Genomic DNA, 15,988 nt, shown 5'->3' with positions numbered 1-15,988 from the left:
CCTCCAGGAGGAGGAGAGGGGAGGAGAAAACGAGGCAGGCGGCCCGCCTCCTGTCCCCTCCTCAGCCGCTGGTGCCAGGACACAGCGCTTTAGGCCCCTCCAGCTGCCGGAGGCGGAGGCCAGAGGCGCCCGCAATGGCCCGAGCAATCGGTGGCCATTCGCGTCACCTCCCCGAGGTGGGGTTTTCAGAGTCGGCCTGCTAGGAAGGGAGAGCTGAGAAAGTTCCCTTCCCTCGGTGGCGCTCTGCTATTCACTTCGACTCTCCTCCTCTCCTATCTCGGTCTCGGTCTCTCTGGTTTGGAATCTCTCTCTCCCTCTCCAGGTCTTGGTGAGGATCTCTCTGGGCCCCTCCCTCCTCTCCGATGGTCTCTTCTTTCTCTGCTTTCTACTGTGTCTTCTCCGTTTCCCCATTTCTGCCTGTCCCGTTCATTCTGTCCCCGTCTCTTTTCACTACCCCACTTGGGATTTCTTACAAGAGAAAGCAGCGCTGCGCCGTAGTCCGAATCTCATACTTGATCATGAGGAACCAGATTTGTCACCTGAGCTCCACTCTCCATTTAAGTGACCCAAGTCAAGAGTTTTATATTCCTATGGTTCCAGGTTGTGTTTCAGATCCGCAGTTCCCCGAAAGTTTTGCAACAGTTTAAACCCGGGTCTTCTCAGGACTCTATCCCATGGCTAGAGTGTCTACGGGTTTCTGTAGGTCACCGCTCACAAAAAGTTAAAAATTTTCTTGTGCAGTTTGGGAGCCCCCGACTCTGCCCGAGATTTGAGGGAAAGGGAGAAGGGAAAGACTGAGAAGCTGTTGGTCGGGGGGAGGGGGGGAGCGGGGGGGGTCACTTGACCCCCCCCCAGGGATTTCTCAGTCACTTCCGCTTGCTTTTAGCAGTAGAGAGGATGGGAGCAGGGAAGTGACTCCAAGCCAGACACCTCAAGCTATCACCTCCCTCCCGTTGAGGGTGCACGTTTGAAAGTCAGAACTCTAGAAGGGGAGAAAGGAAGAGGGGAAGGGAAGTAAAGAGGAAGAATTGTTAAATCCTGGATATCTGGATATTTCAAAAGCACCTTTTCCCTTTAGCTCGCAGGAAGAGAGGATGTGCTCATTCCAAAGGAAAGGAAATGGCAATTTCAGGAAGAGATATGACTAACAAATTTATAATTGCCCGAGTTTCCTAGAACCGGAGTTTGCTGCTGCTTGGCCTGCCACTCAGAACTGAGACTATCAAAGTGCCAATAGAAACCCGAAAACAGTGCGCTGGGAGTGCCGCCCATCCTGCAAACAATGATGTATACAGTTCTGATGATAGCGGAAAAATGACCTGGCAGGGCTACAGTTTTCGAAAGATGTTGCTAATCCAATTGGTTAGGCACCACTGATAGGGACAGGCACCCGGTATCCCTGCGCGATGTGCACTTGAAATCTCCCTAATCAGGAGGCCCAGGCAGGAAATTGGAGAAATCTTAGACCAGCCTAAGCTGCGAGAAGACCCCATCTCAATACAAAATAAAATAACAAAAGAAACAGAGAATTTTTAAAGGACGCCATCTTCTTTTCATCCTCGCTCCTGGGAGATGCTCAGAGTTGAAGTAAGAAACATCAAGAAATCAGTCTACAGGAGCTGACTCTAGTGGAGACCTTACAGCATTTCTGCCATTTTCACAAGCCTGGCACCCTTGAAACTCTCCTCTACCAGGCAGGAAGTTCCTCTATTTTAACTCAGATCCCTCCTGATCAAGAGATGCTAACAGCTCAGGCATTACTACAGGAGAGGCAGGAGAGATGGCTCCTTGTTAAGGAACACTTGCTGCTCTTACAGAGGTCCTGAGCTTGGTTCCTAACATCCACATATGACTGCTTACAACTGTCCGTAACTTGTTTCAGGGGATCTGATACCCTCTTCTGGCCTCCCCAGCACCTCTACACACAACACACATACCTATAATTAGAAATTTAAAAATATCTTAAAAATCACCACACAGAGGGACATGTGTGTAGCTTCAGTCTTTTGGTTTCTTTCTAAAATGTTAAGAAAGGAGAGATGGTTCAGTGGTTCAGATCACTGGCTGCTCTTCCAAAGGACCCAGCTTTAATTCCTAGCACCCAAATTGCTCACAAATGTCTGTAATTCCAGTTTTACGGGATGTGGCATCCTCACACAGACATACATGCAGGCAAAACCTCAATATACAGAAAACAAATCTTTAGAAAAGAGAATGGATTCAGTTTGCAGTTTTCAAATTGTTTCTGAGGCAGGAGTCGTGTTTTCATAAGAGCTTAGTGGAAGAGAAGTTCGCAGTACCTGCTGTGACCTCCTGAGGTCTCAGGACCACAGGCTCATGACTTCTCATCTTCATGGAAGTGCTCATCTGAGCATCCGTGAAGCAAACATCTGAGCATCAAAACTTCCATCCACAAAAATGGCACAAAGCATAGCAGAGAAGCATGTTTCAAATCCTGAGAGCAGTGAGCTTGCTAATCAGGTGTTCATCTTAAGTAATACCTCTTTTATTGAAAATTTACCCTGTACCAGACCGCGTGCTAATACACTGCATCTAACACAGCTTGTATAATGACCCTACAAGGCAGGAGGTGATAGTTATTTCATTTTGCAGATTAAAATACCAAGATTTAAAAAACAAAAACAAAAATCGAAGTACCTGGGCAAGAATCCTTGACTAGTAAGTGACATAACTCAGATTATTTTGAAAGCTTAATCTAACTTCATACTTATTATCTGTAAGCTGAGATGGTGGCGTACGTACCTTGAATCCTGCCCAGTATTATGACGGCAGGGACAGGCAGATCTCTGTGAAGTTAAGAACAGCTTGGTCTATACCAGTGGCTCTCAACCTTCCTACTGCTGTGACCCTTTAATACAGTTCCTCATGTTGTGATGATTCCTCAACCATAAAATTATTTTCATTGCTATTTCAGAACTGTAATTTTTCTACTGTTATGAATCATAATGTGAGTATCTGTGTTTTCCAAAGGCCATAGGCGATCCCTGTGAAAGGGTCTTTTGACCCCCACCTAAAGGGGTCACAACTCACAGGTTGGTTCTGTGCAGTGACTTCCAGGCCAGTCAGGGGTATACAATAAGACTCCATTTCAGAAGACAAACAATAAATCCATAATTATTATAAACCAATGATTAATTATAAGACTAGCTAGATTTGGAGAGGGAGGCTAATATTGTCCAGAAAGCTGTTGTTCAGTTTCCTATTCCGCCCTCTCCTTCCCTCCCCACTCCTCTCCTGTTCCCTCTCCTCTCTTCTCCCCAGTTCTGGGGATTAAACCGTTAAATGCAGGCCTATCACGTCCTGTGGCAGTGCTATACCACTATGTCTCTAGTCCTGAAAAACGTTTTGTTTTTGTTTTTGTTTTTGTTTGTTTTGGAACCAGGGGCTGGATCTAAGAAGTTGAGGCTGGTCTTGAACTCCCACTGTAGCCCAGGCAGGTCTCAGGTTTTGAACTTGTCATCGTCTGGTGTCATCTTTAAGAGTAGCTGAAGTTAGAGGTGTGAACCTCCACATTTGGCTTGAACTTTTCTGTAATGCAGAGGAACAATAATTGTCTCAGATTTTCATAGCTTTTCCTTAGAACTTGCAACAATGCCTCACATAGTGTGTGCTCAAAAGCTTTGAATAAATAAACAATTAACTATAACCCTTCACCTTCAATACACACATGCTCACACAGGGGGAGGGTGTTGGATGTTGGCTATATAAAGTGGTATTAAAATTACCTGAGTCTAGAAGAGAAATGTGGATTTTAACTGCCCCACGCCCCGTTCACACAAAACTGTTCTCTGAAAGATTCAGTGCTTTCTGAGGTCATTTTGAGTTAACACAGAGTTTTTTAAGCCAGTTTTCCTCTCTGGGTTTTTTTTTTTTTACTGGAATTGAATGTTACTGTAGGTTAAAGTGTAGGCCTTCTTTGGCTGATTCTGCATAAAAATTAGGTCCCTGAGGAGTGATATTGGCAGTGGATTGTCTAGAAAATGAAAAAAAGAGAAATCATACCATAAATGATTCTATTTGCTGAAACAAATGCATTGAAACAACAGGAAGGAGAGCATACACATGTACACATGCATACGTGTTGCATGCATACATATGTTTAAATGTTGAGCTTGGTGTCTGTGTACCAAGTGTGCAATACCTGGGGAGGCCAGAAGAGGGCATGCCTGGGACTGGAGTTGTGAGCAGCCACGTGGGTGCCCAGAATACAACCCTCTGCCACAGAAGCTGGTGCTCTTACACAGTGAACCATTGCTCGAGCCCTGGGAATCACTTATCTACAGGATGGAACTGGAAAGAAAACACATCATCTTTGCCTGCCACAGGAGTAAATGTCCTGTGTACATTCTTTTAGTGTTACAGCTGCTGACGTCAAGCAAAGTATCATGCTAAGAACGTAGCATCTTGCATCATTAACAACAACAAGATTAGATTATGGGTAACCCAGAACTCACTGTGGAGATCAGATTGGCCAGGAAGTTGAAGTTGACTCTGTCTCCTGAGTTCTGGGATCATGGGTGGGCATCACTATGTTGTTAAGTCCCGAGTTCTTCGTTTGTGCTAGTTATTTAGTTCTTAGAGCAATGTATTAGATTTTTGTATTATCCTCATCTTAAGCAGAGACTCAGCCAACAAAGGGCAGCGCACTGCCGAGCATTACAGAACCAAGAGTGCTGGGTAGCCCTGTGATCTGAAATGGGCTCAGCTCCAAAACTGGCAGTTTCCATGATACAGAACAGCCTACTTGACGTACAGTCCTCTGTCTGGCTGTTCAAAGTCTTTCAGCCTTTATACCCGACATGTTAGGATATTGCTGCATTTAGTGTTTTGAAAAGCTTGTGTTAAAGTCCTTGGTCCTGTTTGTGAGATAGCTCTTCAAAACACACATCTGGTCGGTAACATTGGTTCCACCTTTGGCCTGGTTAATCACCTTGCTTCCTTGTCATTCTGGTGACACCGCAGGTCTGGTGATTCCTAATATGAATCCTACCGTCGTTTCCTTTGCGAGTCTGCTCACGTTGCTCCGCTGCTTCCTCTAGTGCCCTGTGGAGTGAGACAGACCATCAGGCCCCGGGGTTTAACCACAAATGGAATTCAGAAATGCCGGACTTCAAGATTAGATCCAAGCCACGCTAACGAAAGCTAGATTAGATGTGTATGCCACTTGGGCTGTTCTGAGTTCTCTCTTTCCTAAAAGAGCATATTGACAGAGACAGTTACCGTACATATATCCGCCCGGAAGCTGGCAAGCGTCAGGTCATTTAGAATTGTATTAGAGTGTGCATGCCCAGAGTCCGGAACTTTTCCCAGCCCAGTTGGAATGCATGTGCTTGTTGTCACACAAAACAATGTAAAGGACAAATTTATCCTCTCTGATATATTGCCAGGATACAGAGTAGGTACTTCCTTACTTTTTAAATGTGTTGACTGTTGCCACCAATTTTGTTCTTGTTTTCAAAGGGGCCATTTTATTTCATTTGCAAAAACCATTCTGTTATAAATGTGTACTCATATAGATTTTATGCAATTTTACACAGTTGAGGTAAATTTTTCTTTTTCATAATGTCACTGTTCTGGGGGACCCAAGTACTGCTTTAGTAAAAATCATTAGAATTTCATTTTTTTTTTCCTGGAATAAGATAGTTTCAGGGCTAGTCTCTCGTAGTGGATGCTTCTAGACTCTGACTCACCAGACACCTGGGAACACTCCATGTCTCCTCAGTGTAGCACGCAAGAGTTAGGCCTCTTCTGTGGACACTGTATATCTTTACAGGACCTAAAGATGGAGGAGTGATGGTCACCAGTCTTAGAGAACGCCAGGAAAAGACTGGATTGTGCTGGCTTGAGACTGTCTCCATGCCAAGGTCTCTACACTTTCCAGGCAGTGGTGTCCCTGGAACCTGTCTGCTGATTGAGGGGTCCGTCTTGATTTCTGACCAAGAGAGAGCTAGAGGCTTAGCATTTCTTTGTCAGTTAGCCTTCCCATCATCCCACTCAATTTAAGAGCCTTCTCCACTTCCCCAATGTGTCCTTTCATGTCATTGATTTGAACGTTTCTCATACGTACCCTTGCTGCTAGTCCCATCATCGTTTGGCAAATTTGGTTTTTCTTTGTGTGTGTGCGTGTGTGTGTGTGTGTGTTTGTGTGTGTGTGTATGCATGTGAGTACAGGTGTGTGTGTGTCCTTCTTGGTTTGTGAATTCACTTACTTGGCTATGGCTGGCCCATGAGTCCAGGCTCGACCTTTTTCTACCACCCCATGCTCAGATTTTTAACAGGGGCTCAAGGACTTGAACTCAGGTCTTCATGCCTGTGCTGCAAATAATTTACTGGCCTAGCCGCCCCTTGGCCTGAATTATTTTGAAAGAGAGTTACTCTCTCTTCTCATATCCTGCTTAAGTAATCAGTGCGTGTAGGTTACACATTTCACTTTTTATTTTATTTTTTAATTTGGACTTTTTGTCATTTGTTTATTTATTTAGTATGTGTGCACCCTCATCCCCCTGCATGTCACAGCATATACTGGGAGGTTAGAGGACTACCTGGGTTTTTTTGTTTTACTGAAAATTGACTTTTTAAAGTAAACTATATCCTGATTGCAGTTTCTACTCCTCCAACTATTCCCCCCCTCCAACCTTCCCTTCCCTCAGGATCTACCCTTTCTGTCTCTCATTAGAAAACAACTAGGTGTCTAAGAGACACAATACGATATAATGTAACAGGATTAAAAACCAAACCATAACACATCAGAATAGGGACAAAACAAACAGGCAGAAGGAAAAGAACCCAAGAAAAGACACAAGGAACAGGTATAGACAATGAGACCCGCTTATTTGCACATTCTCTGTGGTTCTATGGATTGATTGTAGCTTGCTTATTGTTGACTTAACAGCTAATATTTACATATGAGTGAACACTTACTATGTTTGTCTTCCTGCATCTGGGTTACCTCACTTGATATTATTTAAAGTTCTATCTATTTACCTGTGAATTTCATGATTTCATTTTTAATGACTAAGTAATATTCTATTGTGTATATGTACCGTATTTTCTTTATCTAGTCATTTGTTAAGGGACATCTAGGTTGTTTCTGTTTCTGCCTACTATAAATAGTGCAGCGACAAACATGGTTGAGCAAGTGTCTCTGCAATGATAGGGTGAAGTATCCTTTAAGTATATGCCCAAGAGTGGTGTAACTGGATCTTGAAGTAATTTGATTCCCATCTTTCTGAGGAACTGCTGTAGTGGCTGTAGAAGTTTGCAGCCCCACGAACAATGAATGAGTGTACCCCTTATTCAGCGTCCTCACCAGCATGAGTTGGCATTCGTTTTATTGATCTTAGCCCTTCTGACAGGTATAAGATGAAATCTCAAAGTAGTTTTCATGTGTTTCCGTGATGACTAAGGATAAGGAACACTCCTTTAAGTGCTTCTCAGCCATTTAAGTTTCCTCTTTTGCTGGTTCTGTTTAGATTTGCAACCCTCTTGTAAACTGGGGCATTTGTTTTCTTGATATCCAGTGGTCTTTTGTTTGTTTGGCTTTGACTTCTTTGTAACAGGACTGAGGGTGTTGGTTCTTTTCTTCCATGGGGACTCTGGGAATGGAACTCAGGTTGACAGGCTTGGTGGAAAGGTCCCTTACCGGTTGTCCCATCTTACTGGTCCCACAATTCTCGAAATAGCCAACACTTAATTTCCCTGTGAACATTTAAGGACATTCCTGTTTTTTTTTTTTTTTTTTTATGGTAAATCAGTTTTTACACATGCACAAAAATGTAGGTTTTTAATTAAGTAATGGTGTCAGATGATGTTTGATAGGTTTCCTGTCCTCATTACATTATAATAAAGCTCACGTCCGGGGCCAATGAGTAATCCCATTTGTCATCTTCCCAAGAAGACTTTGCAGAGGAAGCAATGACGTCTCAGACAAGTTAGACAACTAGCCTGAGATGCACAGCTGTTGTGACTGGATGAGGACGCAAAGCCATGCCGACTGATTTCAGAGCCTCCACTAGCACGGCAGTGTCTCTCACAGGTGTTTCTATTTTACGAAGCTTAGTTCAGGGTAAATGACAAACCCTAAGACTTTTGTTCCAAAGAATGGAGACGTGAATGTCAACAGAATTCAAATTTAAGGCAATTGGAATCAAGGGAGCCAATGAAAATGGCTCAGGGAGTCCGTCATGAACCTGGGATGCTAGGTACCTACTGGATGGCCGTCCTAGAAGGTTAGGCTTGCCTGACTGAGAAGACTGGCCTTTGCGAGCCCTGGTCTTCAGTGACTGAGAAGACTGGCTTTGCGAGCCCTGGTCTTCAATGGCTTTGCATTCACACCCATTCCTTTAAGCCCCACTGTCTCCAGTCCTGTCCAGGGTCTTTATGTTGTCTAGGCTATGCCGTGGTTCTTCTGAATAAATAACACCTGCCTGGGGCTTTTAAAGTGGGGCTGGATTTGTGTTCTTTTCAAGCTAATTTGGGGCCTCTCCAAAGAGCCTTTCAAACAACTCTTAGAGGACATTACCAAGGACAGTGCGAAGGGGCAGGTGGCTTTCTGTAGGAACATGCAGACATTGGAAATCTACAGAACCATGCATGTATCACACGTTTCAACGAGACCTGGTAATGAGCTTAACCGGCATGAGATCAATGCCAGTTGTCCACGGTGTATTCGCCACGCATGGCCTCTGCATTAACAGATGCCAACAGCAGGGTGAGTTGCTTCCTGGAACGTAAGCTTAGCAATTAGTGCCTTGTCAAGTCCCTATCAGGTGCTGAGAAGGATAACTCGTCTTACAGATTGTCCCGCTACTCAGAAAAGGTGTGACTGCACACATCAGTGGCATTCACAGGAACATAGCTGAACAGGCCGCAGCTGCTGATGCATGTGCTCAAGAGGCACAGCTACAGACACCAGGGCCTTCCTGGGCATCAGGGCATCAGTGAGTATTCCTGAAGTCTGGTCACAGTATGGACCTATGTAAAAATCTGAAATCAGTATTCCTTAGATTATTTAGCCTCTTAATCATGAACATAAACCTGGACTCAGGTACTTATTCATTCTTCTGTGATTCTGTTTCTAACCAAATGAAGGTCATAGTAGGGAAACCGTCTCTATCCTGCTTGGTTGTTCTGCTGTCAAGGGACTGTCAAGAGACAGCCAACAAATGGAACATTAGGCAGTTGCAGTCAAAAAATGTGGAAGAGTCATATTTTCAGCTCCTAATCACATCAGAAATGCTTGGCCTGGCAACCAGGTCACACTGGCATTTATTTAACTTCATCCTCCCATCATAAAAACAAAGAAAAACAACAACCAACTCCACCTATGCTAGATAAACAACCAACTCCACCTATTCCAGATAGGCTAAATGTCTCAAATAATAGATACACAGCCAAATGGGACCAATGGTTCTTCCTCATCTAGGGCTACAGAAAACTCATATACTTTCTGTTATACTCATTTCCATATTTATTCTCACAGCAATAATATAAAATTTTGCCATTCTGTTCAAGGATGACCTTGACCTTATGATCCTGCTGTCTCCACCTCTGGAATACTAGGATTACAGGCATGGACCACTGCAAGTTTATGTGGTGCTGGAGACAGAACCTGTGCAAGCACATATACACCTGCCCAGCCCCCCACATTCACATATGTACATATCCCCACACATACACACATTTACATACACACATATACATACATAGTCCCACTCACACACACACACACAACATTTTATGAAGTGGAAACTGTACCTGATACTTTAAATGTATGCCTTGTCTATAACAAATGTACCAGAAATTGAGCATAAAACATGAAATTAATTCTGCTCTAGAAGGAAGCAGGAAGGAATATTGTCCCTGTGACTGTAGCATCAGAAAGCCCTCTGGATTATGACTCAAAATCCACTAGCCAGAAAAGAAAAACACGAAACGCTCTACTTCATTAGGAACCAAACAAACAAACTGTGCCTGGCAAGAAACATCATGTCTTCACCCACTCCTCAGACTGGGCAAAGTATAAAGAGTGGAAAGGTAACAACAGACAGTTCTCGGAGAGGGGAAGTCCTATGTCATCAACAGTTCCTGGAGACAGGAAGTCCTATATCATGGTGTCAGCATCTAACGAGGGACACCCTTCCACCACATTCTAACTCATGTGGTGGAAGGGTGAGGAAAGGACAGAGGGAAACAGAAAAGCGCTAAACTCTCCCTTCAGCAGGAATCCATTCCAGCAATAATGACATTAAATCATTCACTCTACCCTCATGACCTGACCACCTTTCATTGGGTCCTACCTCCTGGAATTAAGCTCCTAACATCTGTTTTTGGAGCAGGCACATTCAAGCCACATCTCATCACAATCACAGGACAAACAAGAAAAACAAACCAACAAATAAACAAACAAAAAAGCAAAACTCAAGTCATAACACAAGAAAGAGTTTTCCTTCAGCATCTAAGAAAACCTTGCACAGCATGAAGATATCTGGAAAGAAAGGAGATATGTGTCACAAATATGAAAAGATACTCGCTTTTGCTCATAAAAAACATACAAATTGAAAATCTCCTGATTTCAGCCTTTACCAGACATGTAAATCCTACAATTTGATAAGCACAGTTGGATAAGATTTGGGTGTTCCTAGATACCCTTGTTGGGTGTGAGAGTTGTCCTAATTCCTGAGAAGGCAACTTGATCACTTCCATCAGGACTGGGACATCCTATACTTTGGCCTGGCCCTTTCCATTTCAAATGCATCATGTTTTCATGCACAGGAAATGCCATATACAAGCTCTTCAGAGTAGAAGGGCTTCTCGACTCAATCAAAAAGGCCGGGATGGGATAATCAGATCATTTCTAATGGCAAAAAAAAAAAATTACAAAGAAATATAAATTAATAGAAGACCGATTAAGTAACTTAAGATGTATGAAGACAGCAAAATGTCTAATCTCTAGGATAAAATAGATACTTCTCTCTCTGTGTTTATGTGAATCTGACATATGTGCATGAGTTATATTTGCACTACTAATGTGTATGTATGTGTGTGTGTGTGTTTGTGAGAGAGAGACAGACAGACAGACAGACAGACACACACAGAGAGAGAGAGAGAGAGAGAGAGAGAGAGAGAGAGAGAGAGAGAGAGAGAGAGAGGAGCAGGGACAGATATTGAGTGCCCTGCTTCTGTCACTCTCCACTTTACCACTCTCAGTCAATGTCTCATTGAGCCTGAAGCAAGGCTGGCAGCCAGCAAGCCCCTCCTCCTGCACCCTCCCTCTATTTTGTTTTTATGTGAACTCTGGCGTTTGGAGACAAGTTCTCATACTTGGGCAGCCAATACTGTTACCCACTGAGCCATCTCCGCGGTCCCTCTAGTCACTTTTACAGATATATGTGTTGGCATGTAAAAGGACTCATGCCAAGGACGTATGCAGAAGCACTGCTTAGAAGGTGAAGAACAGGAGGCTACATGCCCTCAGCCCTCAGCCAAGGAATGACAAGTTTCTGACACTTTATTTCAGATCCAAAGAGGGAACCAGGTAGCAGCTGACTGGCCATATATTTCTGAAGGGGAAAAACTAAGCTGCCGTATGTTCACTTACCTAAAAAATAGTTCACTAGATGTTTATATATAGACACTTATAAAGGTCTAGAATGCTCCAAATTCTTGTCTGGAGGAAGGGGAAAGAAGCAAGTCTGTAGATGATGCTTGGTTAAAGGCACTTCAAATTTATTTGCAGTGTCCTGACACTTTTAGGCATTTGGGTAAACACACATATTCTATTATTTCAGTGCTGTGCTAATTTAAGTTTTTAAAGGTACATTGAAAACAGCAGTATTTCCTGCTATGTGCATATACTCGAATGTCTGACTATGTGAGATACCAAACTGGTATAGTGATACCAAAATGTTCATAGTCTACCCTTTTTCCTGGATTAGTTCAGAATACTCACTAGCACAATGAAGTATATTTCCCAGTCTATTTTTTTCAGCCAAGAAAAGGTTAGAAGCTGAATGAACAAACGAACGAATGAATGAATGATAAGCCTTGCTTGGCCGTTACTTTTCTGCAACACTTGTTTAAAGCAACATTTCACGAGTACAGTTGCCTCCCCTTAGGGCCTGAGTGGTAGGTATGCTAGAGTATTCAGTGTTAAGATGAATACAATACTGAAATGTAGCCAAGACTTTTATTCTGCCGATTTCTGGTCTTATATAGCAGGTAACGATTCTGGGACCGTCTGTGGGTCCAAATGCAGGAAATCCCGGAAGCCCACTTTGTCCCAACAATACCCTTGATTTTGTAAACAAATGGAATCCCCGAAGTGACCAGTGTTGACAAACCTCCTTCGACTCCCTGGAAAGCAATGACTTTTAAATCCTCAGATGTTCCCTTTCAGGATTAGAAGACAATCTTTCTACGTGTGTGTTCCAGAAGAGTGGGGACCTTATCTACGGTATGGTTGCCATTGTGTTCCAGTACCAGCATCGTGCCGAGCATAGAGTAACCGTAAATATTTGTGGAATGAGTTGAAGCCACACAAAAGAAAGATAAAAGTAGAACCACAGATAAATTCTATGCCGCCCCGAGAAGCAGAGCAGGGAAGAGCACATCGTGCGCTTCCATTTACGCAATGGTGCAGGACAGCAGGAACCGATAGAGATGCGGGACACTGGCAGCTCCTGTGGGGAGCGATTTGTCTCAGTTCTGGGCTCCTGGTGACATTCCAGCTTGATCTGAATGGACGTTTCCTAAATGCACTTACTTTATGAAAAAATTCATTAAGTTACACCATTGTGATCAATGTCCCTGCTACTTTGAAGGTTCTTCAAAAGTTTCCCATTTACTAAATGAAATCAATTTCTTTCATAAAAATAGGAAGTCACCGTTAAGTAAATGCCTATCACTGAGATTTTGAAATTTCAATCTGTCAGGATGTGCATGACATCTGTGGAAAATCTTCTATCCCACACGAGTTTTCTTTCTGAATCTGTGAACAGGAAGTGCTAAGTACCGCTCCAGGGCTTCAGCCTGGGTCCTTCCTGTATCCAGACAGTGCTCTGGTGCAAGGTGTTGTAGTTCCTGGTTTGGACAGCAGCTGTGAGGTGGAAGTAATTCTGCCTTTGGGGTTTTAGCACCCATCCGTTTTCCGTCCTTTATCTTCTGAAAATTTCCAACCCTAAACTGAGGGAAGCTGTGGAAGAGGAGACCAGGAACTTCCCAAGTGCACAGCCTGGGGAACTTGTGGCGTTTCCTGCTAACAACCATTTAGTTTTTCCAGCTTCTCTTCCTGCTTTAAGGCCTTCATTTGAAGTAGTGTTCAACATCGGTAAAAACAGCAAGGCAGTTTTGAGTTAGAGACACATCCTAGTTCTTGGACTAAGTGCTCTGTTCAGAGGATGGTTCTCGGGTGTCAAAGATTAAAGGCGACTTGAACATTCATCAAAAACAGATTGGTGTAGTGTATTGACATCCAGAAATGAGGAATAAGCGTTTGTAAAGAAGAGTAAACTATGTGTGTTACAAGAACACAAACAGGTGGAAAACACAAGGTGCAGAATATGTGTTTGGATTACTAGTATTTATGAATGTGTCGTTCGTTTTTTCCTGCAATGAAATGCAAAAGGCTGTGGATATGGGTTACTCCCAGGGAGCCATATGTACTGTTTCCCTGTGTGCTCTATTCTTCTCAGATATTGAAACCATACTATAGATTGTCTAATTAAAAATAAGCTTAAAAAGGCAAAGTAACCCTTTGGTTAATGACTGCCATTTTGCCAAGCATGTAGGTCAATGGTCACGGGACAGCAACAAAAAGGACGTTTGTCTGAATGTGTCAGAAACTTCTAGATTACTTAGCCCACAGATAAGTATGAGTATACTGGATTCCTATTTTTAAGGATTTAAACACTGAATTTGCTGGTGTTATATTACTGTAAAGAAAAAGAAGAAATGAAAGTTTGAAAATTTAATGTCAGAGCAAAGGAAATATCTGGAAGCCCCCTGGGTTTATTCAAACATGCTCCTCTAGAGAAGGAACAGCAATAAGACCAGCATTGCAGACATTGGGAGGCGACCGGGTATAAAGAACGAAGGCCTTCAGTGGCAGAGAATTGCTCATGCTTTGCATGTAAAGCACGATAATATTTTATACAAATATCATCATACCTGTGTGCATGCGTGGATCCAAAATTTAACAAATTCAATCAAAGTGATTGGAGGCTATTTTAAATTTTCCATTTTCATAAGAAGCTGAATCAAGCTTATGTCAGATATTAGGAAATTTATAATAAAATAGGTCATGAGAAAAAATTTAAATGTGCTACAAGCAAACCTTCCCAGTAGTAAGTTAACGGAGTCCAGGAAACCCAACTATGCACAACAGTCCTGCGTTATGATAAACTGGAGGACGTGGTAGATCTGAGCTTGTGGAGCAGGGTCATGGCCGCTGCGAATGCTTCAGACTCAAGGTGACCCTGCTGTGTGGGGACTTTCACAGCACCCTCTCCCTGTTTATCAGTCACATCAGACATCATGCATTTCTCTCCAATGGACTATCTGTGAAGAAGAAACAGGTAAGTCTTTACCCAATCAAAAAAGAACAGACACATTTAGTACATTGCTTTAAAATGACATCTAGAACTAGGCAAATAGTCCCAGACATTTGGAGGGCTGAATCAGGGGACTCATTGAGCTCAGCAGTTTGTGGTTAATCTGGGCAGCATAGCAAGATTTGTTTCATAAGCAAATATTTTTAAATACATTTAAAATGAAATTTGTTCTAATGAAAGTATCCCAATGATACTTCCATTTTTATTAGGCTGTTGTTGAAATGAAAGTCACACACTGTACTAACCATTTAAGAGTGAATATTCCAGTTATCTTTAATACATTCACAATGTACAAATATCACATCTAGTTCCAAAACATTTTCATCACCCCAGGAATGACCTTGTGCCCATTAAGCAATTGTTTTCTCCCGTCCTCCTCCTTCCTCAGGCCTTGGTAACCACCAGTCTCCATTGTGTCTCTCTAGCGCTCATTCTAGACATTTTGCAGAAATGGACTCATATGTGACCATCTGTGTCTAGCTCCTTTGATTCAGCATATTTTCAATGTTTATCTAAATTGTAGCATGTATCAATATAATTATTACGATCAAGTAATACCCTATTGTTTGAATATAACACTAGTTTTTTTTTTAATCTAAGTCACTTGAGTTTCTTTCCACATTTTGGGTGTTATTGTGAACAGTCACATGTACATATCTTTTGAGTTCCTGACTTTGTGTGGGGGGGTGTGTGAGTACAAGTGCACATGTGTGTTTAAGTGTGTGTGAATATAGATGCTACAAGCTAATCTTTGTGCTGTCTTCAGGCTTTGACTACCATAGTTTTCAAGACAGTCTTTTGCTGAGATTTGAGGCTTTAGCAATTCTGTGAGGCTGACTGGCCATGAGCTCCGAGGACCTTTCACCTCTCAGTGGTGCTGGGTGACAAGTTCATGCTACCACACCCAGTTTGAAGACATGGTCCTAGGGACCAAACATGGATCTTCATGCTAATGGAGCAGTCACTTTGCCAACTGAATGATAGCACTAGTCCATGGTTTCAGGGTTTTTTTGTTTTGTTTTGTTTTTAATTTATCCTTGTCTAGGAATTGAATTTCTGGATAATATGGTAATCCTGATTTTAATTTTTGATGAATAACCAATGTATTAATATTTTCCATTCCAATGAGAAATACACAAAAACTTCAATTCCTCTACATACCCCCCAACACTTGCTATTGTCTATTTTGTAAAGATTGCAGTCTATGGTGTGTGTGCTATAGTATTGTGTTTGACTGTGTGTATGAGTGTGTGTATGTGTTATTGTATGTGAGTTTGTGTGTGTATGAGTGTGTGAGTGTGTTTGTATATAAGTACATGTGTTAGTGAATGAGTGTGTGTATGTGTGGTGTGTGTATG

General features: G+C 42.5%; 1 long non-coding RNA gene across 2 annotated transcripts in view; it reads left to right on the top strand.

The window, feature by feature from the left end:
* Positions 1–15,988, top strand: part of LOC130870806 (uncharacterized) — a 333,335-nt gene that overhangs the window by 3,219 nt on the left and 314,128 nt on the right. The gene's annotated exons all lie outside the window — the stretch shown is intronic.

This window comes from Chionomys nivalis, chromosome 1 (genome assembly GCF_950005125.1).
Source record: "Chionomys nivalis chromosome 1, mChiNiv1.1, whole genome shotgun sequence".
Classification (NCBI taxonomy): domain Eukaryota; kingdom Metazoa; phylum Chordata; class Mammalia; order Rodentia; family Cricetidae; genus Chionomys; species Chionomys nivalis.
Note: the sequence above shows the minus strand (reverse complement) of the source record. Positions and strands in the feature narration are given on the sequence as shown.